Source organism: Stegostoma tigrinum, chromosome 39, assembly GCF_030684315.1.
Source record: "Stegostoma tigrinum isolate sSteTig4 chromosome 39, sSteTig4.hap1, whole genome shotgun sequence".
In the NCBI taxonomy this organism is placed as follows: domain Eukaryota; kingdom Metazoa; phylum Chordata; class Chondrichthyes; order Orectolobiformes; family Stegostomatidae; genus Stegostoma; species Stegostoma tigrinum.
The window spans coordinates 16,496,507-16,522,453 of record NC_081392.1 but is presented as its reverse complement, the minus strand read 5'-3'; the positions used below and the strand labels follow the sequence as shown (position 1 = coordinate 16,522,453).

At 44.4% G+C, this 25,947-nt stretch overlaps 1 pseudogene; it reads left to right on the top strand.

Moving 5' to 3' along the window:
* Positions 1–952: 952 nt before the first annotated feature.
* LOC132206618 (dynein axonemal assembly factor 10-like) lies at positions 953–22,867 on the top strand (annotated as a pseudogene).
* Positions 22,868–25,947: the final 3,080 nt, after the last annotated feature.

Genomic DNA, 25,947 nt, shown 5'->3' with positions numbered 1-25,947 from the left:
TGTGTTCATCCAGCTCTACACCTTGTTATCTCAGGGTATTTTTACATCCACCTGCACAGACAACACCTCCAATGAGTCAGCACTGGTTTAGATTATTCAAAAGCTAGGCCGCTGCAGTACTGAGGGAATACTGCACTATCTGTGATAATGGGAAGTGCAGATGCTGGAGAATCCAAGATAACAAAGTGTGGAGCTGGATGAAGCTTGGCCTGCTGTGTTCATCCAGCTTCACACTTTGTTATACTGCACTATCTTTTGGGTGATATGTTAAAATTCTAACCACACCACTCGAAAAGAAAAGCCGCTGGTCCCTCCTGATTGACTGCTTCACCCACCATCACAGAAAAATGCATTAATCAAGCCATTATTAACATTGCCGTTTGCCCTGGATAAATTCGACTACATTTTCTACATCACAACAGTAGCAACACTTCAAGATGTGCTTCACTGGGTGTGAAACGGTTTGGGTATATTTGGGAGTCCAGATCGATGATATATGAACACAAAGTTATTGTCATTTTCCAGAATATTTCCCTGTCAGCCAGCAGGAGGTGGTAATTTTTCAGCGGAATATTTGAGCGGAAGCAGGCCTCGTTTAGCGCGTTTCGACTGAGTTCTGATATGTTTTGTTTCAAATCAGGCCTGAGATTTATTTCACTAGCTTCAAACTTTTTGTTCAAAGCAGTCTTGTGAAAACAGCGTAAAATCAAGCCTGGGACTTACCTAAATTATAGCAACACCATTTCAAAACAATGTTCAAGTTTTAATTTTTTTGTTAGTTTGGCCCAGAACCCGCGCCGTGTTCTTTAAATATAATCGAATGTGTTCTGTTTAGATTCTGATCGGTTGTAAACAAGGGACATTCTTCATTATTTAAATAAAATCTTTTAAAAAAATTTATAATTAATCTTTAATTCCCCGTTTCACCCTTTATCTGCGGAACAGGGTCGCGATGTCAGACTGTCCAGAGCCCCGGCTCTGTCGCTATCACATCGGAAGCTACTTCTCACCCCCTTCGGCTGTTCGTGGATCCCGTGCAGTAACCGATTCGTTTGCCTGGGGACTGACTCCGGCTCCCGGGCACCAAACAGGGGAATCATCGGGGTGTAGGGAACAACGAGCGGGGAGATCAGAGACCTACATACGGTAACTCTTTGTTCAATTCACTTTTGGCTTTTCTACACTCCATGTAGCGAACGTTGGGGAAAAGATATGGGATATGTTACAGGATGGTGGAGGACGTTACAATGCAGCAATGACGAACATTTAATGTTGCGATTGGCCAGCGAAATAATGGTTACATTGCAGCCAGGGATCCTTGTACTTTGGATTAATTGGCCCTGTTCCATTTGGCGAGAATCTGATTCCATTCTCGACCATTATAGTAGAACTGGACAGCAGCGAAATTGCTAAATGCGGCTGCTGGAAATTATAAAAAAAAAGACCCTAGAAAATGCTAGAAGCTTTCAGATGGTTAGATAGCACTTGTGCAAAATAAAGCTTTTTTTGACATTTCAGGCCTTCAGACCGTAAATTTTCAGATTGTAGGATATATATTCTCAATTTCCACTTGCACAAACATGTCTGTTTCGATGACTCACACATTGACAAATGGTTCTGGGTTTTATCTTGTAAATTTAGTTTATTTCTTCCCCGAAGGAATTGGTTTCTTGCCATGGCAATGTTCAACCTCCAACTTGTCTCACCACCAATGTTTCTTGACAGGAGTGGAGCTAGGTTTGGTCAGTTTGTAGGGTGGATTGGGCAAGCCATGAAGATAGAACCTCAAATCCAGCAGAATTAAGAGAAATGGAGCTGGGAAGTAGGGAAGAGATAACAAGGTGTGAAGCTGAATGAACACAGAACAGGCCTAGCAGCATCTTAGGAGCACAAAAGCTGACGTTTCGGGCGTAGACCCTTCATCAGAAAAAGCTACTTCATCAGAAGTAGGGAATGCTGCTTCATGAATGACCTTCGCTTCACCATAAGGTCAGAAATGGGAATTTTCACTCTTGAGTGTAGTGTTCAACTTCATTTGCAACTGCTCAGATGCTGAAGAAGTCTGTATCTGCCTGGAACCAAAAACGGACAAGATTCAGGCTTGGCCTGATAAGTAGCAAATACTTTTTGTATCACACAAGTACCAGACTAAACCATCTCCAACAGCAGAGTCAAACCATGTATCCTCGACAGTCAAGGTCATAATTGTAAGTAAATCTACAACAACTAGAATTCACGGTCACCAGTGACCAGAAAGTGACTGGACAAGGCACATGCTTACTATGACTACAAGAGCAGGTAAGAGGCTGGGGATTCTGCTGCAAACAATTCACCTCCTAACACTTGAAGGTTTGTCCACCATCTACAAGGTACCAGTCAGGAGTATGAAGGAGCACTCAACAATTGCCGAGATGAGTGCAGCTTCAACAATATTCAAAAAGCTCAAGTTCATCTGGAACACAGCAATCTAGTGAGTTTTGAAAAGATTTGTAGCTCACGTTGAGGTTCTGCATGTAAGTTTGCTCGCTGAGCTGGAAGGTTCATTTTCAGACATTTTGTCACTTTTTTTATTTGAAAAAATATACTTTATTCATAGAATGTACAAAAAATAAAACATTTATACACCTACCCAGTCATGCAAGCCGCTCCGGGTTACCCAAGGGGTACGTACACCAACTAAAGAAAAAAAACAAAACAAAGAAGAAAAAAAAGCAAAGAAAATACCCCGGCAGTCATCTCCCCGCACAGTCCCCATTGGTCCCCTGACCAGTTGGGTAAGGCGCCAGCTGGGCCCAGTTACCAGATAGGGCCCTTTTTTCTATTCTGGACGAGGGTTTCATACCGTGGTCTTTCCCCACCGCGCCTTGGCGGCGGCTGCCCCAAGCTTTAGCGCGTCCTTCAGCACGTAGCCCTGGACCTCGGAGTGCACCAGTCTGATGAAGGGTCTACGCCCGAAACGTCAGCTTTTGTGCTCCTAAGATGCTGCTAGGCCTGCTGTGTTCATCCAGCTCCACACTTTGTTATCTCTTCCCTACTTCCCAGCTCCATTTCTCTTAATTCTGCTGGATTTGAGGTTCTGTCTTCATGGCTTGCCCAATCCACCCTAGTCGGGGTCAGTTCTTTCAGCTGGCAGACCAGCAAGTTGCGGGCTGACCAAAGAGCGTCTTTCACCGCATTGATGGTCCTCCAGGCGCAGTTGATGTTGGTCTCGGTGTGCGTCCTGGGAAACAGCCCGTAGAGCATGGAGTCCCGTGTCACGGAGCTGCTGGGGACGAACCTCGACAAATACCACTACATCCCCCTCCAGACCTCCTGCGCATAAGCACACTCCAGAAGGAGGTGATAGACAGTCTTGTCCCCCCCGCAACCACCTCGAGGTTAGCGTGCAGTGGCGCAGAGATTCTGGGCGTGCATAAAGGATCTCACTGGCAGACCCCCTCTCACCGACAGCCAAGCAATGTCCTTGTTAATAAAGTGTGAAGCTGGATGAATACAGCAGGCCAAGCAGCATCTCAGGAGCACAAAAGCTGATGTTTCGGGCCTAGACCCTTTGCTTGTTTGAAAGTTCTGGCGATGAGGCATTCTGCCAAACGACTTTGGCAGTCTGCGTGGGGATCCACACGACGGGATCCACCCTCTCCTTTTCCCGAAGGATCTCGAGGATACTACATGCTGACCACTGCCTGACAGCCTTGTGGTCAAAGGTGTTTCCCTTAGATAACAACAAATTTCAAAAATTTCTCCATGAAGGACAGGTGGTACGGGACGGTCCAACTACTCGGAGCATTCCGCGGCAACAAGGCCAGGCCCATCCTTCGCAACACCGGGGACAGGTAGAACCTCAGTAAGTAGTGACACTTGGTGTTTGCGTACTGAGGATCTACGCACAGCTTGATGCAGCCACACACAAAGGTAGCCGTCAGGGCGAGGGTGGCGTTCGGTACGCCCTTTCCCCCATTTTCCAGGTCTTTGTACATGGTGTCCCTGCGGACCCGGTCCATCCTCGACCCCCAAATGAAGCGGAAGATGGCCCGGGTGACTGCAGCGGCGCAGGTCCAGGGAATAGGCCAGGCCTGCACCACATACAACAGTACCGAAAGCCCCTCGCACCTGTCAACCAGGTTGCACCTGTCAACCAGGTTCTTACCTGCGATGGAGAGGGACTGGAGCATCCACCTGCCCAGCTTCTGCTTCAGTTTGGTGTTACGTTCCTCCCAAGTCTTAGTGCATGCCCCAGCTCCACCGAACCAAAACACCCAGCACCTTCAGGTAGTCTGTCCTTACGGTGAAGGGAATGAAGGAGCGGTCGTCCCAGTTCCCAAAGAACATGGCCTCGCTCTTACCCCTATTGACTTTGGCACCCGAGGCCAGTTCAAACTGGCTGCAGATGTCCAACAGCCTACTCACTGACCGACGATCGGTGCAGAAGACAGCAACGTCGTCCATGTACAGGGAGGTCTTGACCTGAAGGCCTCTGCTGCCTGGGATAGTCACGCCCTTCAGGCTCATGTCCTTCCTGATGGATGCAGCAAAGGGCTCCATACACCACACGAACAAGGCAGGAGAGAGCGAGCAGCCCTGCCTGACTCCAGATCTGACGGGAAAACTGTCCGATTCCCACCCGTTGATCGAGACTGCGCTAACGATGTTGGTGTAGAGCAGCCGGATCCAATTGCGGATGCCCTCGCCGAACCCCAATTTGGAGAGGACGTCCCTCATGTAAGCATGAGAGACCCTGTCGAAGGCCTTCTCCTGGTCCAGGCTGACGAGGCAGGTGTCCACCCACCTGTCCTGCACGTAGGCAATCGTATCCCTGATGAGCGCGAGGCTCTCAGCGATCTTCCAGCACAGGTCAGGGTGAATCACCGACTCCAGGACAGACCTGACCCGGTTGGCTATGACCTTGGCCAGGATTTTGTAGTCCACGTTCAAAAATGAAGTGGGACACCAATTCTTAATTTCTTCCCTCTCCCCGTTCCTCTTGTAAATGAGGGTGATGATGCCCTTCCTCATGGACTTGCACATTTCCCCTGCCCGAAGCGCACTATCGTACACCTCCAGCAGGCCCTGACCGACCAGGTTCCACAGAGCGGAATACGGCTCGACCGGTAAGCCGTCGCTCCCAGGAGTCTTATTCCTCTCAAAGGACTTGAGGGCTCTGGTCAGCTCGTCCAGGGATATCGGCCGGTCCAGCCACTCCCTCGTGCCATCATCTAAGACCTCCGTGATAGACGACAGGAACGACTCGGAGGCCGTGCTGTCAGTGGGCTTCACGTCGTACAGTCCGGCATAGAAGGATCTGCTGATCCTCAAAATGCCGGGCCGAGACGACGTCACCAAACCATCGTCATCCTTCAGCCGGCTAAGCACAGAGTTCTCTTTGTGCACCTTCTGAAAGAAGAAACGTGAGCACATCTCATCCTGCTCCACGGAGCGGACCCTGGACCGGAAGATTATCCTGGAGGCCTCTGCGGCGAAGAGCGAGGCTTGCTGGCCCCTCCCCTCGTGGAGGTCCTCCATGACATCGACCCCCATCGACTGAAGAAGGAGCAGGTTCTGCATCCTTTTCTGGAGTCGCGACAGCTTTCCCCGCCTCTCTCTCGCCTTCCGAACACCCTTAAGGACAAAGAACCTCTTGATGTTCTCCTTCACTGTCTCCCACCAGTCGCCCAGAGACTCAAAGAGGAGTTTCACAGTTCTCCAACCGGCGTACTCCCTCTTAAGCTCCTCGACGTTCTCTAGGGTCAACAGAGTCGTTATGAGTTTCCACGTCCCCTTGCCGGCCGGCTGGTCGTCCTGTAAGTGACACTCAGCCAGCAGGAGGCAGTGGTCAGAGAAGAACACCGGTTCGATGCCGGTGGACCTGACCGAGAACGTCCGTGACACAAACAGGAAGTCTATCCTTGAGCGAATAGACCCGTCTGGCCGCGACCAGGTGTATCTCCACTGCACTCCGTCTGCAGGGGTGCTGAAGACGCTGAGTAGCTTGGCGTCCTTCACCGTGCCCATTAGGAATCTGGACGTGACGTCCAGTTGACTCCCCCCACCCACTGTCCCGACACCGGATCTTCCATCTGCATCGATGATGCAGTTGAAGTCTCCGCCTAGGATGACCGACCTGGACGTAGCCAGCAGGGGTGGAAGCCGCTGCAGGACGCCCAACCGCTCACTCCGTACCGCTGGGGCGTACACGTTGATCAGCCACAGGGGAGCGTTCCTGTAGGTGACATCTGCCACTAGGAGGCACCACCCCCCAGCACCTCCTGAACTTGAGAGATGGTGAAGTTGCGCCCCCGCAGCAGAATAGCCAGGCCCGAGGACCGACAGTCGTTACCCCCCGACTAGATTAAAGGGCCACAGGTCCAGGTGCCGGACCATTTCCCGTACTTGCTGAGGTGCGGTATCCCGCACTCCTGCAGAAACAGGAGATCCGCCTTGACAGTGGTCAGGTAGGTCAACGTGGACACACATCTTGCGGTGGACCTGACACTGCGCACATTAATGCTCGCAACTCGTACCCCCATTGTGGGCAGTGACCGCAGTACCATCCCCAAGTCCAAGGTCCAGCCCCTCCATCTGTCCCTTCATGCCCATTGCCCGGGCTAACTGCTGGACGCTCTCCGGGCTCAGGAAACCGTCCGTGCTGCCTTCCGGGTGGCAACCCCCGTCAGGGGTACAGAGGCAGGAGAGTCCGGCTCTGGGTCAGGCTGGGGACAAGCTGTTTTCTGCTTCCGCCTGAAGGTTCCGGGGGGGCCCTCTAGGGCCCCAGCGGCGCGTGGCTGGGTGTTGGAGGGAGCCTCAGGACGCCTCCCGTCACCTGGAAGCGGGGTGCTGCTTTCCTTCTCCCTTGAGATCTTTAGCTTCTGCTTTGGGCGGGCCTCCTCCGAATCTCCCTTGTTAGAGGAGCTCTTATAGCCCCCCTGTAGCTGCCTCTTCCCGCCTGATGGTTGCGGTGCCGGGGCCCGCCGGCACACCTTCCTCCTCGCCTTCCGGACCGTCGTCCACTCCGCTGGGTCACCTGTCACCTCCTCCATCGACTCTGGGTTGTCGGAGGGGAGCGGACCCTGCAGGGGCGCTTTGCTGGCCTCGGGTCTGTCCTGTGGGGCTGGGCCCTCCTGCACGATCTGGCCCTCCTGCACAGCGGGACAGCGGTCAGTACAGAGAGGGGGCCCTCACCTCCTTTCTCCTTGAAAACTTCCAGGAAGTGCTCGCAAAGCTTGGCAGTCCTGAAGGTTACATCGTAGAAACCTCCTCCAGGGAAATACTGCAGGCAGTAAATGTCCGCAGCAACGAACCCACAACAGTCCAACAGGACCCTCCACGAAGAAGGTGCGGTTCACAGGTGCACCTTCACGGAATCACGGATGGTGTTCCGGATCCCCGACCCGGGGCACGAGCACTCGCCGCAGCCATCGTTGCAGGTTGGCTGCTCCCCTGAACCAGCGTTAGGTCGAAGCCAGCATTAAGATCCACCAGTTGCAAGGGTGCACAGCCAACCCGACGTCTTCCTTCCACCTCCAACACAGTCACGCTCTGTTCTTCTTGGTCCACAAAAGAGTGGGTCTTTATTTTGTTCCGGATGTAAGCTGGTTCACTGAACTGGAAGGTGCGTTTTCAGACATTGCGTCACCCTTCTAGGTAATATCATCAGTGAGCCTCCAGTGAATCACTGGTGTTATGTCCCGCTTTCTATTTACGTGTTTAGGTTTCCTTGGGTTGGTGATGTCATTTCCTGTGTTGGTGATGTCATTTCCAGTTCTTTTTCTCAGGGGATGGTAGATTGATTTGGAGCCAATGTGTTTGTTGATTGAGTTCCGGTTGGAATGCCATGCTTCTAGGAATTCTCGTGTGTGTCTCTGTTTGGCTTGTCCTAGGATGGATGTGTTGAACCAGTCAACGTCATTTACAAAATATCTTGCAAGAACTGTGACAAACACTACATTGGACAAACTGGCAGAAAGCTAGCCACCAGGATACATGAACATCAACTAGCCACAAAACGACATGACCCACTATCACTCGCATCCTTACATACAGATGAGGAAGGACACCACTTTGATTGGGACAACACATCCATCCTAGGACAAGCCAAACAGAGACACACACGAGAATTCCTAGAAGCATGGCATTCCAACTGGAACTCCATCAACAAACACATTGATTTGGAGCCCAGCTACCACTCTCTGAGAAAAAGAACAGGAAATGACATCACCAACACAGGAAATGACATCAATGCAGGAAATGACATCACCAATCCAAGGAAACCTCAACACATAAATAGAAAGCGGGACATAACACCAGCGCTTCACCGGAAGCTCACTGATGATGTTACCTAGAATGGTGACGAAACGTCTGAAAACTAACCTTCCAGCTCAGCGAGCAAACTTATATCCAGAACACGGCAATCTGTTTGGAAACTCATCCACCGGCCTAAATATCCAACTCTTCTTTACCTACTTACCAGAACCTGGGAGTTTTGGTTTGCATCTTTGTACTGCATAGTGCAGTTACCAGTCGAGCCACGTGATGGTTGAAATTCCAGTACAATAGCTGCTGTAACAACTGTATCAGATTACTTCCAACTGTTATATTGTTATAGAAACACGTGGAGGGTGATTGGAATATAAATATCTATTAAATTGCTGCACTGTGTATATTCACACTGAAGAGTGGCAAGTTGTATATGATCTATATTTCCTGTTAATTGAGATTATCTGTTTCTGATTTTGTTTTTGGAACATTTCTAGATGTTACACTAAGCCTGGAGGAAAGACAAAGATTAAAAAATGATAAAATAACTTAAAATGTATCAGCAGTTATTCCTTCTCATTATTCTGCAGTTTTGCCCAAGATCTGTGGGGCTTTTTTTTTCAAAAGGATGGTAATTATTTAAAAAGTGACTATTGGATAAGTCACTTACAGTGTCCTCCGCGCTGCTTGCAGCTACGGATGACAATGATAATTTTGTCTTTTTGCTTTCACAGCCTTTAGTTACCTTCTGTACTAACACAGAATCTACAATTTCTGTGAGCTTTTTGATTCTTTTATGGGATGTGGAACCCACTGGCAGGACCAGCACTTACTGCGCGCTCCTGATTACCTTTGAGCTGTCTTACATTCAGAGAGCAGTTTAGAGTCACTCACATTTCTCTGAGTCTGGAACGACATATAAGCCAAACCAGGTAAGGGTGGTAGATTGAAACAGAAAATGCTAGAGAAATTCTGCATCTGAGGAGTGAGAAAGACAGAGGTAACATTTCAACCACTGTTTTTATTTCAGACTTCCAGCATCCAAAGGATTTACTTAAGAAGTCAGTATGCGTTAGTGAAGCAAAACGTGTTTTATAACAATCAATAGGACTCCCATGGCCATTAGATTAGATTCCCTACAGTGTGGAAACAGGCCCTTCGGCCCAACAAGTCCACACTTCCCCTTGAAGCATCCTACCCAGACCAATCACCCTATAACTCACACACAACTGAACACTACAGGCATGGCCAATCCACCTAACCTGCACATCTTTGGACTGTGGGAGGAAAGCGGAGCACCCGGAGGAAACCCACGCTGACACGGGCAGAATATGCAAACTCCACACAGGCAGTCACCCGAGGCTGGAATCGAACCTGGGTCCCTGGCGCTGTGAGGCTGCAGTGCTAACCACTGAGCCACTGTGCCACCCAGATTTTTATATAAACTATCTACTTTATTGAATTAAAGTTTCACAATCTGCTATGGTGAGATTTGAAACCACATCTCCACAGCATCAGCCTGGGTGCTCTAGGGATCTAGTCTAGTGACAACCCCACAATATCTCTACCTGCCCATTATTAATTTTGCTAAGTCATATAGACAAGGGCTGAAAGAAACACTATGTGTGGCAGGTTTTCACTGCAGTGCAGTTCTGAGGAAATGCTACACTGTCAGAGATGTTGTCTGCCCTCTCAGTGGAGATGAGAGATACAAGGCTATTGCAAAGAAGAGCAGAAGAGGTTTCCATGATACTTGACCAATATTTATCCCTTAGTCAACATCACATTGTAACATTACCTCAGTGTTCTTGGTGAGAGCTTGCGGTGCAGAAAAGTGTAGCTGTGCTTCTCACATTACAACAGTAATTGAACTTGAAAAGGTACCGCAGTGACTGTGAAGCTTTGGAACATTCTGAGGCCATGAAAGGTGGCATACAAATGCATGTCTTTCTTTTCACATGATTTCTATTTGTGGGAATTTGCTATATACCAATCAACACATCTCCTGTAATGAAGTGACCAGAAGTGGACACAATACTCTAGATGCGGCCAAACCAGGGTTTTGTATAGCTGGAGCATAACTTCACAGCTCTTGAACTCAATCCGCCAACACATCATATGCCTTCTTAACTATTCTATCCACCTGGGTGGCAGCTTTCAAGGAACTGTGGACATGAACCCCGAGATCCCTCTGCTCCTGCACACTGCCAAGAAGCTTTCCATTGGTCCTGCATTCTGCTTTCAAATTTGTCCTTCCAAAATGCATCACCTCACCCTTTTCAGGGTTAAACTCCATCTGCCACTTCTCAGCAGGCCAAGCAGCATCTCAGGAGCACACTTGTGCTCCTGAGATGCTGCTTGGCCTGCTGTGTTCATCCAGCCTCACATTTTATTATCTTGGAATTCTCCAGCATCTGCAGTTCCCATTATCTCTGCCACTTCTCAGCCCAGCTCTGCATCCTATCAATGTCCCTTTGTAACCAAGAACAGCCCTTCGCAGTTTTCACAACGTGACCCACCTTCGTGTCGTCCATGAACTTACTAATCCACCCTTCCACTCCTTAATCCAAATCATTTACAAAAATAGAAGAGGACCCAGAACAGATCCTTGTGGTACATCACTCACAACTGAGCACCATGTTGAATATTTTCCGTTCACTACCACCCTTTGTCTTTCAAGGGTTGGCCAATTCTGAAACCAATCTGCCACATTTTCCCCTATCCCACACCTCCTTACTTGCTGCTTGAACCTACTATGGGGAACCTTATCAAACACCTTACTTAAATTCATGTATACCACATCTACTGCTCTACCTTCATCCACGTGTTTGGTCATGTCTTCAAAGAATTCAATAAGGCTTGTGAGGCATGATCTACCCCTCACAAATCCATGCTGACTATCACAAATCAAACTCTGCCTTTCCAAGTGATCATAAATTCTATCTCTCAGAGCTCTTTCCAATATTTTGCCGATCACTGAAGTAAGACTAACTGGCCTGTAATTTCCGGGGTTATCTCTATTCCCTTTTGTGAACATTACGCAAGGACAATGAACGATTGAAAAGGAGTTGAGGAATCTATCCTTTATTACATTTATGAGAGCACATCTCAAATACTGTGTACAGTTTTGGTCTCTTTATTGAAGGAATGATGCAAATGCATTGGAGGCTGTTCAGAGCAGGTTTACTAGAAACATACCTGGAATGATACCTAGTTGAGTAATGACGATAGATTGGGCAGGCTGGGTTTGTTTTCACAAGAGTTTAGAAGAGTTAAGGTCCATTTACTTAAAGTTTATAAGATCCTGAATGGTCTTGACAAGGTAGACCTGGATAGGATGCCGACTGTTGTGGGTCAGTCCACTTTCAAAATTATGGATGACATTTTTAGGACTGAGATGAGAAGATTTTTTTCTCAACTTTGGAACTTTGCCTTAGAAAGTGGTGGAGACTCCATCATGGAATATTTTTAAGGGAAATAAGCAAGAGAATATAAAGTTTTCAGGGGTATATGGGTAATGTGGAGTTTAAAACTTAAATAGATCAGCCATTATCTTATGGAATGGTGGAACAGGCTTGAAGGGCCACATAAGCTGCTGTTCCTAATTCATATGTTCATATAAAATACTGCAGCTAATTTGCACATAGCAATCTTCCACAAAAATAAGAACAAAATCTACAGTATGCAATCTAATAGCATTAATTATACATGACTTGAGATGTAAATGTTTTATTTTTATCATTCCTTTGCAGATTTCTTGAGTATTCACAATAATGAGTAGGTATTTCAGTGGTATTGGTTGATGGATAAATAAAGGCTAGGAAGTACTTGGTGATTTGTGATAATTTGTGTTTTCCAAAACAGAAAAGACCTTGGCTTAACATCTGTATCCAAAAGATACTGCTGCATTCCCTCAGTTCCGCACTGGAATGGAAACTGGAGTGACAAATTCTTGATTCTTGAGTTAGTACAGCTCAGAATTCTCTCTGAACATAACTCAGGTTTGGGGTGCCTTTTGCCATAATCTTGATTAATGTTCCTCAATTCAAAAGGCCAGGATTTGCAAGTTTTAGTAATCTCCTTTGCTAAAATTCAACTGGTAATAATGATTTCGTGAAGGTAGTAGCCAAATATGTATCTTCTGAATTCCACAGTACATTAGCACTCTGCCAGGTGGTGCTTTTTCTACTTCTTCGGGCTCACCAAGACTATGACTCAGGAAAACATATTTCTTTTGCTTTGTAGATTGAAAAGCCTAACGCTTTCAGATGTGGGACATTTGGAACTACTAGTCTACAGCAGAGGCACCTGGCCACAGGAGACTTTGAGGGCAATCTTCACATCTGGTAATATGAGTGGTTTGTTTGTTGAGTTGGTTAAAGTATGGAATTAATCACCTAATAAAAGACTTCCAAATTGAAAGCACTTCTTTAAATTCAAAAATCTGGCATAAAATCTAGCGTTAATAAATCCTAGAACGGTTGTAGCACAGAAGAAGGCCATTCTGTCCACTTTGTCTGTGCTGATTTGCTGAAGGAGTAATTGAGCAAAGGACTATTTCAGATCTTAATCACTCACTACACGGAAAATGTTTTTCTTGTGTGACTGCTTCTTTTTCCAATTCTTTAAATCTGTGTCTTTCAGGTCTTGATCCTTCCACCAATGAGAAGAGGTTCACTCTGTTCACTTTATCCATACCGCTCATCATTTTGAATATCTCTATCAAGTCTCCTTTCATACTTCCACTCTAAGGAGAACTGTCCCAACTGCTTCAATCCATTTATTTCATCTTTTCTACGTAAAGCACTAATTCTGAGGACGATGGTTCCATGAACCATATAGGATAAAGCCTATCTCCAGTCCCTGACCAAGTGGCTACTTTACTTCTCTAAGTTGGCTGATAATTTGTGAAGAACGTGATAGCATAATCTTGTCCTCTCACTATCTCACTCAGAGAGGCCTAAGAGACAGTCTTCAGGAGCAGGAGCCCCTGACTTTTTAAACAAAGGGCTACCTGTAAGCTCACAGCCACTACAGTGACAGTCAGTAAACTTTATACAACTAGGACAGTTATATGTGGACAGGACAGCTCAGTGGATTAAATATAACGATGCAAATTAGGACTGACAGATCAGGAGCAGTGGTAGGTCATGTGGACACCCGAGTCTGCACTATGCCATTGATCAGAGGATTTAAAAGATTATTTCACAGAATGAAGTAATCACTGGAAAGCCCGGCATTTGTTGCTTATCCCTGATTGTCTTTGAGAAAGTGGTGATGAGCCATCTTCTTGGCTGCAATCGATATGATGTGAGTACACCAACAGCACAGAAGTTTGGTACAACTAAGCCATGCCATTTCAGAGGGCACTTAAGAGCCAACCACATTGGTCTGTGTCTGGAGTCATACAGACCTGACCAGCTAAGGATGGCAAAGTCCTTCTAATGGGCATTAGTGAACAAGTTGAATTTTTATGACAGGCAAAAATAACTTCATGATCATTATAAAAATTAATTATCAATTCCAGAATTGTAATGAATCTGGATTTTCACCAGCTGTCACTGTGGAATGTCCCCTGAGCTTTTGCCTTAATTAAGTAATGGAACCACCTCTCCACCCTTACCCTGACCTTCCTAAATGTCTTGTGCCCTTCCAGTTTTAAGTTCAAACCCATTTCATCCTGCAGCCACATCTTTGTAATGGCTACCAGATTTCTGTTTGTGCTCTTAATTCACCTGTTTTGCTTTGAATGCCTCATATCTTCAAATGCAGTGCCTTTAGTTTTACCTTTGTATTCTTTTTGTAAGTTCCAGTCCTACTTTTTTTTGGTTTGCTCTTAAATTTGTATTCTCTATCTGTTTCTGAAACAATCTGCTTATCATTTCCCATCATAAAACCTTTCTCTCCTCTTACTGTTTGGTATAACACGAGTGCTTTAGGTTTGATCACTCAGCTCACTATTTAGTTTAAATTCTCTCCACTTCCCTAGGTGCGTAGTTATTAAGAACACCAGCCCATGCACAGTTCAGATGGAGACCATCCCGTCAGTACAGATGTAACTCCCCCTGCAGTGCTAATGCAAGTGCCCCACCTCAGTCTTTACCACACATTATCCCTCTCCAAGGATTTGCTCTATGCCAATTTGCATGTAGCTGATGTAATAATCCAAAGATTATGACTTTTGATGTACTGCTTCTTTAATGTTGCACCTATATCTTCTTAGTGACAATGCAGAATCTCCTTCTTTGTCCTGCCCATGTCATTTGTACCAACACAGACCATGATGACGGAACCCTCCTCCTCCCAATGCAAATTCTTCTCCAACCCTGAACAGATGTCCTGAACTACAGCACCCAGCAGCAGCAAAGCTGTCTGGACTTGCACTCTTTACTAGAGAACAGCATTACGACACAGTACCTTAATACCACAAAAATTCCTTTTTTCTCTCCCCTCTTCCAATAGCACAGTGTGATAGCCAGTAGATTTAGCTAGTCCATGACCGTCACCCTAAACCAAATAAGCTAAAAGAGTCTCAAATCTGTTGGACAATTGCAAAGGCTGAGGCTGCTGCCCCCTGAGTCCCCTTACCTACTTCAATCTCAGGAGCACCCTTCTGACCTTGATTACTGACCAAATGAGACAACCAATTCCTAAGAGGCATGACTGCCTCCTCACACACAAAATCCATCAAACTTTCCCTCTCCCTCAGGTATCACTGTGTTTGTAGTTGAGCCTCCAGCTTACAAACACTGAGCTGCTTGATCTTCAAACATTTCTTGCAGATGTGTTTGCTGTGGACCTTTCCTGCCTTCCTTAACATGTTCTACTTAGTTACTCAATTATTTTCTTCAATTATATATTTATTAACTTTTAAAAATGTACTTGCTTAACCATTCACCAGTTTCTATACCAAGTTGATCCTTAGAAATAGAATAAATCTAATCACTTACTGGATAATCATTAAATAACTAGCTTCTTCTCTTGCAGAAGAGTGAAAATCAATTCCTGAAGACTAAAGTTAGAGAAGATAAAAGCAATGGAGAACCTTTTTCCATTGTTCCCCTTAATTTCTTTAATCATCTAACTCCAGCACTCTATATTAAGTCACACTCAGAGTAGAGTATCTAAGGGTCATTACATAAAAGCAGAGACACACTACTTATAGAAAATGGCTTTCTTGCTCCATGAGCAGTTCCCAAATCCTCCTAGCTTGACCTGATTGGTGCCAGAAATAAAGATTAATCACCTGGAAATCCTCCAGCAAGCAGCTGCATCAGATGGATATACAACAAACAGAAGAAGCAGGCCCCATCTGGGATGCATTGTAATCATAGAAGATCATTCAATGAATATTGCAGTTTCTGAAGGATAATGTGTGTTGTGTCTACTATTGATTCCTCATGGGGGTGGGGCAGTTTGAGCTGGGAGGTCATGTGATATGAAATCCTGGGTTACAGTCCAAATCATAACACAGCTTGTATTTACATTGCATCTTTATCTTAATAAAGGGGTTTTCAACTCATTAGGGACAGCTATCAATCTCCCCTGTTATAGCAAAAATGTGAGTATTAAAGCATCTAAAAGCTCATGTGTTGTCACCCCACAGGAACCTGGAAGCATCTGAAACTCCCCTGTACTCAGCCAAAGCAGATCTTGAGATCATTAACAGCATTGATGGTGTGGGTGGGCTTGAAAACGGACATGGGGCCCCAGAGATTGTCTCTGGCAGCAGGGATGATAACTTGTACACATAATTTGCAATGGAACCAGAGAGGAGAGTAAGACTTTTAATGCTGCTTGAAAGGATATTGGAAGCAGGTTCACAAAGAGGAACTGAAAAGGAGAAATTTGCAAGATTGAGAATGCAGAAGGATGTGTGACCAATTGGATAGTTCTTTCAAAGAGCAAACAGAGGCGCAATGGGTTGAATGGCCTCTTTTTGATCTCTAGTGTTCTATGAAATCAAGACTCTTTTGCCTAACCCCAGGATCTCAAACTATCTAAAAGCTAAATTGCAGATACTGAAAATCTGAAATAAAAACAGAAAATGTTGAAGGTACTCAGCATGTCAGGCAGCAAGCATCTGGGGAGAGAGAAACACAGCCAATGTTTCAGATTGATCATTTCTTATCAAACCAGATAGCCGCTTTATTTCCTTCTTTGTACAAATCACGCGCATTTAAAAGCAAAATACTACAGATGCTGGGAATCTGAAAAAACCCCGGAAACTCAAAGGTTAACTCTGTTTCTCTTTCGAAAGGTGCTGCCAGACCTGCTGAGTTTCTCCAACATTTTCTCTTTTTATTAAGAGTTTTTAAAACCTAGGTTTAAGGAAAGGGGCCAAGAACTCAGAAGATCTGCCCCTTTGGGTAAAACATATCAAAAGATGTCGAGTTATTAAACTAAGCAAATGGGTGCCATTATTAATGAGAAAATGTGACCAATCAATGAGATAGCAGATAATGTTCCTAATTACTTTCACAACCTGCATTATTGTGATGATCCATTTTATTTTGAAATGTTCAACAGATCGCCTCAGAGGCTCCCTTGTAAACACAGATTTTCCACCAAAAGGTAATCCACACCTTTTCTGTGCCTTGAGACTCTTCTATATGTTAACCTAGTCTCCTCAGTTCCATCTTCCATAATTTGCAGCTTATTTGAGAAGCTACTTCTCAAGTTCTCAGCTATCCAAAATTCCACAGTTTCATCACTGGGTCAAAATTCATGAACCCCTATTCTTATGGTGCTATGGGTGTTCCTACTCACCAAGAACTGCAATGGTTCAAGAAGGCAGCTTACCATTACCTTCTCAAAAGCAATAGGGAATGGATAATAAATACTGGCCCAGCCACATTCCGCCAATGATTTTTCAAAAGAATTCTCCCTACGGTGAGGGTGCAAGGCTTCTCGTGCCCTTTCAATTTAGTACACCCACATTAAGAGACCAACAGTCGAACATATACAGTTTTACAATGGTCCCCAGCAAAAGCAGCCTTGTTTTAGCATCTTGCTTATGGGCAACATCACTGACAATGTACCATAATCTATGTATTACACACCTATAAGTCTCCCTGATTCAGAATGTTCTAGTTACCACAGTGTATTTTTGCAAACTATGTTCCACTTATTCCTAAATAAAAAATGACAGAAAAGGAGCAACTAGATAGCTCTGCCAAAGAGCCAACACCGGCATGATGGGCCAAAAAGTCACTTTGTTAGATTCTGTAATTCTCTCTGCAGTTATTACAAACCAATCTGGTATCTTACTTTTATGTTTAGCCTTCAATGAATGAATAGTGCTCTTTCCAAACTTCCAGTCCCATTATTTTTAAACATTTAGTTGTGATATTTAAACACTGTGAGGCATTTTGATGGATAGGAATGTATTTACGGTGACAGTGGGTCAGTATTCTCAAGATTTGTATTTAAGATAGTCAGCAAAAAAAATTGGAGAGAGATGAGGAGAAGTTGTTTTTTGTGCTGAGTTCTGAAATTGGTTGCCAAAAAGAGCAATGGAAGCACATTCAATCATAACTTCTAAAAGGGGAATTGGAGAGTGGAATGGGTAAGGAATAGAAGAGCAGGGCCAATCAGATAGTTTTCAGAGAGCTGACACAAGGATCACAGGCTAAGTGACCTTCTTTTGTGCAGTATTGTTCTTTAAAATGGACAAACAGAAAGTAGGAAATATGAGTGAAAACAGAACTGAGTTACCTAGGCTTTGACAATAAGAGCTAATGAGCTGTAACCTGCTCTCTTGCTGTGTGTTGGAACCAATCCTAGGGTGGGTCTTGACAACAAAGTGTTTTTGCTTTCAAGCTATCAACTGAGCCAAGCTGACTCAGACTGATTCAAGAGCTGATAACCCATGAAGCAGCACTTCATTGGGTTCTCATCAAACAGGATGGAAGGAATTTGGAAGGGAATGTGCTTGTGGATAGCAAGTGAGGAATAGAAGACACTTCTGACCTCCTCAATTTTGTACCTTTCCTCCCAGGTACAGTGAAGGTCTGGGATTCACAACAAAATGAACTTTGCCAACATGGAACTTGCGGTAGGATTCAACCAGAGAGATTGCTCGACCATTGCTTTTGATAAGTTGCAGGTTATCTGCTACATTGCACTCAATACGTACTGACATGAAACCACACATTTACATATGTATACTTAAAGTATGCTTGTTTTGGGCTGGTTTTCAGGCAACTCATGCTCCCAAAGGAACCGCTGTGTTTGTGCTGGATATGACAATGGGGACACACCCCAACCTCAAATTCACCTGGACCATCTCCAACACATCCCTCACACTTCATGGACCTCTCTGTCTCTATCTCAGGCAACCACCTAGAAACCAATGTCCATTTCAAGCCCACCGACTCCCACAGCTACCTAGAATACACCTCCTCCCACCCACCCTCCTGCAAAAATTCCATCCCCTATTCCCAATTCCTTTGCCTCCGCCACATCTGCTCCCAGAATGAGGCATTCTACTCCCGCACATCCCAGATGTCCTCGTTCTTCATGGACCGCAACTTCCCCCCCACCGCAGTGGTCAAGAACACGCTCAACCGAGACTCCCGCATTTCCTGCACCTCATCCCTCACACCCCACCCCCGCAATAACTGCCAAAAGAGAATCCCCCTTGTCCTCACATACCACCCCACCAACCTCCGGATCCAACGCATCATCCTCTGACACTTCCGCCATCTACAATCTGACCCCATCACTAAGGACATTTTTCCATCCCCACCCTTGTCTGCCTTCTGGAGACACCACTCTCTCCGGGACTCCCTTGTCTGCTCCACACTCCCCTCCAGCACCACCACACCCGGCACTTTACCCTGCAACCGCAGGAAGTACTACACTTGCCCGCCCACCTCCTCCCTCACCCCCATCCCAGGCCCCAAGATAACTTTCCACATCAAGCAGATGTTCACCTGCACATCCACCAATGTGGTATACGGCATCTGCTGTACCCGTTGTGGCTTCCTCTACATTGGGGAAACCAATCAGAGGCAGCATTCCTTTGACATGTCCATCCTGGGCCTCCTGCAGTGCTGTAATGATGCCACCCAAAGGTTGCAGGAACAGCAACTCATATTCCGCATGGGAACCCTGCAGCCCAATGGTATCAATGTGGATTTCACAAGCTTCAGAATCTCCCCTCCCCCCACTGCATCCCAAAACCAGCCCAGCTCGTCCCCGCCTCCCTAACCTGTTCTTCCTCTCATCTATCCCCTCCCACCTCAAGCCGCACATTCATTTCCTACCTACTAACCTCATCCTGCCCCCTTGACCTGTCCGTTCTCCCCGGACTGACCTATCCCCTCCCTACCTCCCCACCTATACCCTCCTCTCCACCTATCTTCTCCTCTATCCATCTTCGGTGCACCTCCCCCTCTCTCCCTATTTATTTCAGAATCCTCTCCCCATCCCCCTTTTCTGATGAAGGGTCTCGGCCCAAAATGTTAGCTTTTGTGCTCCTAAGATGCTGCTTGGCCTGCTGTGTTCATCCAGCTCCACACTTTGTTATCACTGTTTGACTTACGAAACATGAAAGTGCGATGTGAGACAAACGTCAAGAGCGGGGTGAGTTGAGTGATTTGGGTGGATTCTCATGACGAGAATTCAAATTCAGTGCTGCTGTGAAACACTGACTTTAGCTTGTGGCGTGAGCTGAGCCAGTGCAGTTCAACTGAGACAGCAGTGGAAATTGAAGCCAGATGTACTTCCACAGCTGCTGAGATCAGTTCAGCCTGCATGGACCTGGGATTTCTGTCCAATGTCAATTGTAGCTTGACAGGTAGTACTTTGCCTCTGAGTCATAGGGTCCTGGACTCAAACCCCAAAGACTTGAGCACATAATCTAAGCTAACAATCCAATGGAGTACTGGGGGAGTGTAGTGCATTTGGATGGGATATTAAGCCCTCAAAGGCTGCTCTCTCTTAGAGCGTTATTTTGAAAAACAGGGCATTTCTGCCCAATGTTTGTTGCAAAGCAATATCACTATAAAGAAATTAATACCTCATGCTTTGATGGTATAGAAGCTGAATATTACTGAAGGACAATTCTTAAAGAATACCAACATAAAAGGAAAAAATATTGATACTATGTGAGTGCTGTTTGGTTGGCAGGTGGGTTCTAATAGGTTTTCTAACCAGTGTACATTCCCTGACAATGCCTGTAGCAATTAGAGTCCATTTACCAAACCATCAACACATACACTATAATTGTTGATTTCCCTGAATATTGGTATTTCTTACAAATTGGCCTGATAAGTGCAAGAAGCCTAAGCAGAAGTTTCTTTCACAGAAAAAATTAAATAATTTGTTCACGGTCATATTGCAGTTTATATGGGAGCTTTCAGTGTGCAAATTATCTTATGTTTCCCTAATTACAAGAGTAACTACCCTACAAAAATACTTGATTGTTAAGATATATGGGACCTCCTGAGGCTGAAAAAGATGCATGTTTGTTTCTTCACTGATTCTTTTTAAAAGCTGCTATTTTTGAACACCTGAAAAGTATAGTAATGAGCTGGGATAGGGTGTCCTCGGTAACTGAACAATATTTTTGCCAATGGTCATCTTTGATCATTGATTGGAAGAAGTGGCCATTCGATCACAGCTGAGAGGATATTATTTAGTAAAAATATGGCTGAGCAAAAGAACTACTTGTGGTTTTGAAGTTGATTCACGCTAATAATTTTATTTTAACATTACTACTGGGGTAGGTTTGCTGTGCAAAGTTTGCTAGAAAGGACGAGTTTGAATAAACTGGTGGCAACAACGTTGGAAGAATATCACACAAACAGTGGCTTTATCTGTCAGAGTGAGAAGGTAAGATGCTGATGGGTGGATTGATATATATATATAAATGTACAGTTAGGTAAAGCTCTGGCCAGATCATAATCTGGAGTAATGGGATTCAGGTTTGAGCATTACACCTCAGGAGATAGATATTCGAGAGGGTGTAGTGGTCAATTTACCAGTGACTTTTGGACTAAAATGGTAAATTATTAGGGATGGATTGCTTAACAGGACTTGTTCTCCCTTGAAACATAAAATATTAAGGGATGATCTAATTGAGATTTTTAAGATGGTTAACCAAGTTAATACGTTAGCTACAATGCAACATATTTCGTCTGGTGGGGGAAGAGCCCAGGACAAGGAGGATTAATCTCAATATCAGAAGCAGCTAGGACTTTCATGGGTGATTTCAAAAGCATTTTGTCATTTAAAGTAAAACTCTAACTCTTTCCCCAGAAAGCTTTTGAAGTTGGGTGTTAATTGAACGTTATGAAAATTGGATTGAGAGAATTCTGTTAGTTTGGGGTATTGTGGGATGGAAAACCAAGGTGGACAAATGAAGGACTTGAAATGATCCAAGAACAAGGGCCTCAAGGGAGACATTAAGATAGGTTAGGAATTTGCAGCTTACATGAGTTTGCCAAGTGATGCATTGTAGGTGATACATCATTGGGTGCCAAGAATATCTTGATTGTTTCAGAGAGCTGGGGAAGAAATCCCAACATTCCCCCAACCCATCAGATTTTCCTGAAATCAGACATTTTTTAAGCTGTCTTGAATTTTGAGGAATCTTGTGAATGAGCAGAGCTGAGCTGATGTGGGTCATATGTTTACATTTTCAGTTTTTAGAACTATCATGTGTCTTTTGCATTTAATTAATAACAGTTCAGACCTAGACTTGTATTGAGTGCAGATTTATGGATCAAGACAGCACTAGGCTCGTATTTAATTATTCAGGATTCAGTGTTTCTTTGCCTTGTATCTGTGCAGGTTAAAATCAAAGATTCTGGACTCTGACCTCTTTTTTTAAACTAAGATTTTATTTTTTAATGCACTATCCCTTGATCTACAATCTAATTGAATTTTCAAAACTTAAACTTGCCTTAATTAGTTCTACATTTTTAATTATTTTGTTCCTTCTCAATCTCAAGATCAACTCGTACAACACAGTCTTTTCCTCTTATTTCAGTTATTCACTATAAAGTATACAGGATCTCAGTGACCTCCAATGTTTGCACAATGGGCTTCTTCTGATCTGTCTTCATGAACTGCTTGGGGTTTTACAGAGCAACCCTTTGTCACAGGGCAGCCGTCAACTGACAGAAATATACATCTGTTTTATTTCCGGGTCTGCTGAAGAGTGCATTTCAGTTCAGTTAACGGCATCCAACATTGGAAATTTTCTGCAGTACAACCTCAGAGGCCACCAATTTACATTCTCTTTTTAAAGCCATACAAATTTACAACTTGGGTGGTGTGGTATTTGCCTCAAAAATCAAAATATCTTCACGACAAGTGGAGGAGCTGGCTATCTGCATCTCTGGAAACAGTAAGTGGATGTATATCTTACATCTTGGTGAGAGCTGATTTCAGAGGTATGCACGTTACTGTCACAGCAGTGTACAGACCAGTGTAGATCTAGGTGTTTGTTTGTGATTGCATTGTCCATGACTTCGATTGATCATTCAAGAAACAGCCAATGCCACAGAGAAATAAACCAACGTACAACTGTTTTGATTAAATTCACTTGCCCCTGTATCCTTGGATTTTAATGGTCACTTATAAAAACCTAAGCAAAAGGATGAAATAAATGAAAAAAAATTCCTACATCATGATGAGTGTGAAAATTATTTGTTTCTACTGTCCCCTTTTGTTTCTCACACCCCTGCAAAAATGCAATTTGTGGGCAGTGTTATCAGATTGCTCCACAGGCTGCAACATTCAGTAAATGGGGCATTTCTTTATTCCATACAGGCATTTCCCTGCAGTCCCAGGAACCTGCCCAGCTCAACACTGTGACATTCTAGTACTCCTAACAATGCTACTCTGCAATGTTACGATAATAGCCCCAAAAAAGTAATCCAAGTCAAGCAAAGCATTCATGGATTCGTCCTTTGTTCTGTATATTGTTGTTTACAAGCAGTGAAACTTCATTGATGCTTAACAGAAGTGACAATGAGCCAGATGCCAAGATTTCAACATGTACCACTACACTCCTGAACACCATCTCCCTCTCATCTCAACCCATTGGTAGCCTGGATTGGAATACTGATAAGCCAGGCCTGTTTATTGCTGCTTTCTTTGATCATAATGTTCACATCCTCATCATCGCAGAGCAACAGTGTTTCTGAACACAGCACAGAAGTGGAGGACACAGTGGAATCAGTCAATTCTTGACTTGTCCATAGACTGGTGTGAAATTTCAGGTCTTAACAAGGAAAACCACTGTCTGAAGTAGCAATTTATTGTTATAACAAAGAGGTTGCAAAATAATGAAATGAATAATTCAAAGTGTTTGGAATGCAAAGGATACTGACGGGATTCAAATTCCACCCACTGCATAGTCAGAGGGAGGTGTCATGGAATAACAAAATATTACCAATCATGCTCAAATTATTTCCTTTTTTAAAAACAATTCACATGGCTGACTGAACCACCATCTGGGCAATTAGGGGGCACTAAATGCTGCCTAGTGGGTGATGCCTTATCCCGTTAATGAATATAAAAATCCTCAGGTCAATTTTTTTTCCAATCTTAACTATCAAAGTCCCCTGTAAATTTGAAACAGCCAAAACATAAGTCAGCTGTCACAATTTTGAGACATTTAGGTCAAAATCAAATCTCAGTTTAAAACAAGTGCAGGTGCAAAGTTTAATTTCAAATGCAGGACCTGGTCTATTCCCAAGATGCAGCTAGAGAAAGTCTACTGACTAGAGTTTAATTTGCACTAGTGCAAACTGAAACAGAAATCCAGAAACCAAAAATCAGACAGACAGCATGGAAAGACCCTTCAGTCCAAAATCCTAAACTAGTCCCACCTGCCTGCACTTGACCCATATCCCTCTAAACATTTATGAATTAAATGTTACAACTGTACTCACACCTACTTCATAACTGTGTAAAAAAATGCTGCCCCCCCCCATATCTTTTCTAAATCTTTCTCCTCTCACTAGATATGGCCCCAGTCTAGAAATCCCTATCTGAGAGGGAAGGGATCTGCTATTCACTTTATCTGCATGTCATGATTTCATAAACATCTAAAAAAGTCACCCCTCAACCACGTACGCTCCATTGAAAAAAAAAATCCCAGCCTGTCCAACCACTCCTCATAACTCAAACCCTCCATATCCCCAGGGACATCCTAGTAAATATTTACTGCACCCACTCCAGCATAATACGCTTCCTATATAACATGGTGACTAGAACTGGACACAGTACTCCTGATGGGGCCTCACCATGTCCTGTACAACTTCAGTATGTCTCAACCTCTGTACTCAAAAGGTCTGAGCAACAAAGCCAACTGTGCTAAATGCCTCCTTGACCAGCCAGTCTACATATAGCAAACAAAAAGATTTATGTAGCTGAACTCCTAGGTCTCTACTCCACAACACTACCCAAGGCCCTATTTGTAACTGTGTAAATCTTGCCCTTTAATTTTAACAAAATGCACTGCCTCACATTTATCCAAATTAAACTCTATTTGCCACTCCTCAGTCCATTGAACCAACTTACCAAGATCTCTTGGCAATCTTAAAAATTAACTTTTACTGCCCACTCTACTGCCAATTTTGGGGTAATGTGCAAACTTACTAACAACCCAACCTGCTTTAAAAGAAATGTTTCAAAATACAAGAATGGCAGCATCAACTGTACAGTCCCAGTTATCCTCGAGATGTCACAACATCTCAACTGTTGCAATCAGTGAAGAGGCTCCCATTGCAATATATTTTTCAACCCCATCAGACGTGACATCTCTGAAGCAGGTGCAACCTAGGCCTCCTAGCCCAGAGGTAGGTCAATGCAACAGAAGCCCACTCCACTGCTGCACAAACAGGCAATTCTAGTATTTCAGTATTACTACTGTACAGTTGGTCCCAATAACTTTCTAGTCAAACTCACACGTGATCCCACAAACCAGGAAATAAAGTAGTCCTCAATACAACTAGAAAGGCAAAATTTGCAGTGCTCTAAATTACCAGACTTACCAATAACTTAAAATTTGTTATCATCTAATGGAAAGGTGCCACTATAAAAACATGTCAGCAACTATCACTAGTGATTCCAAGATTTGTCTGGGATGGGAATAGAGCAGTGTTATCATCAATGAAAAAAATTGGCACTTTACCATCTATTCCTTTAATACATAAACACATACAAATATCTTAATTCTAAGTTGCATGTATTGGAAACAATATTTAACCAATTTATACATCATGGAAACAAGCCATTCAGCCCATTGAGTCCACACCAACCTCTGGAGGTGCTTGCTACTCAAGCTGACTCACCCTATCCTTGTAAACCCTGCATTTCCCATGGCTTATCCATTTTACACATCCTGGACACAATGGGAATTTAGCATTGTCAATCCACCTAAATGTGCACATCTTTGGACTATGGGAGGAAAGCACAGAAACACATGCAGACAGGGATAATGTGCAGAGTATGCACAGTCATCTAAGGGTGGAATTGAATCTGGGTCCCTGATGCTGAGAAACAGCAGTGCTAACCACAAAGCCACCCACAATGGAGCTCCACAGTACCAGAGCAACCATTAACAGTTCTGGAAAGCAGCCATAAACTTTCCAGCCATTCTTTGCCACACAAGTTGAAGTATTCTTTTTGACGAATGGAAACCTAAATCTAATGTACAAAGATAGTGCAACATGA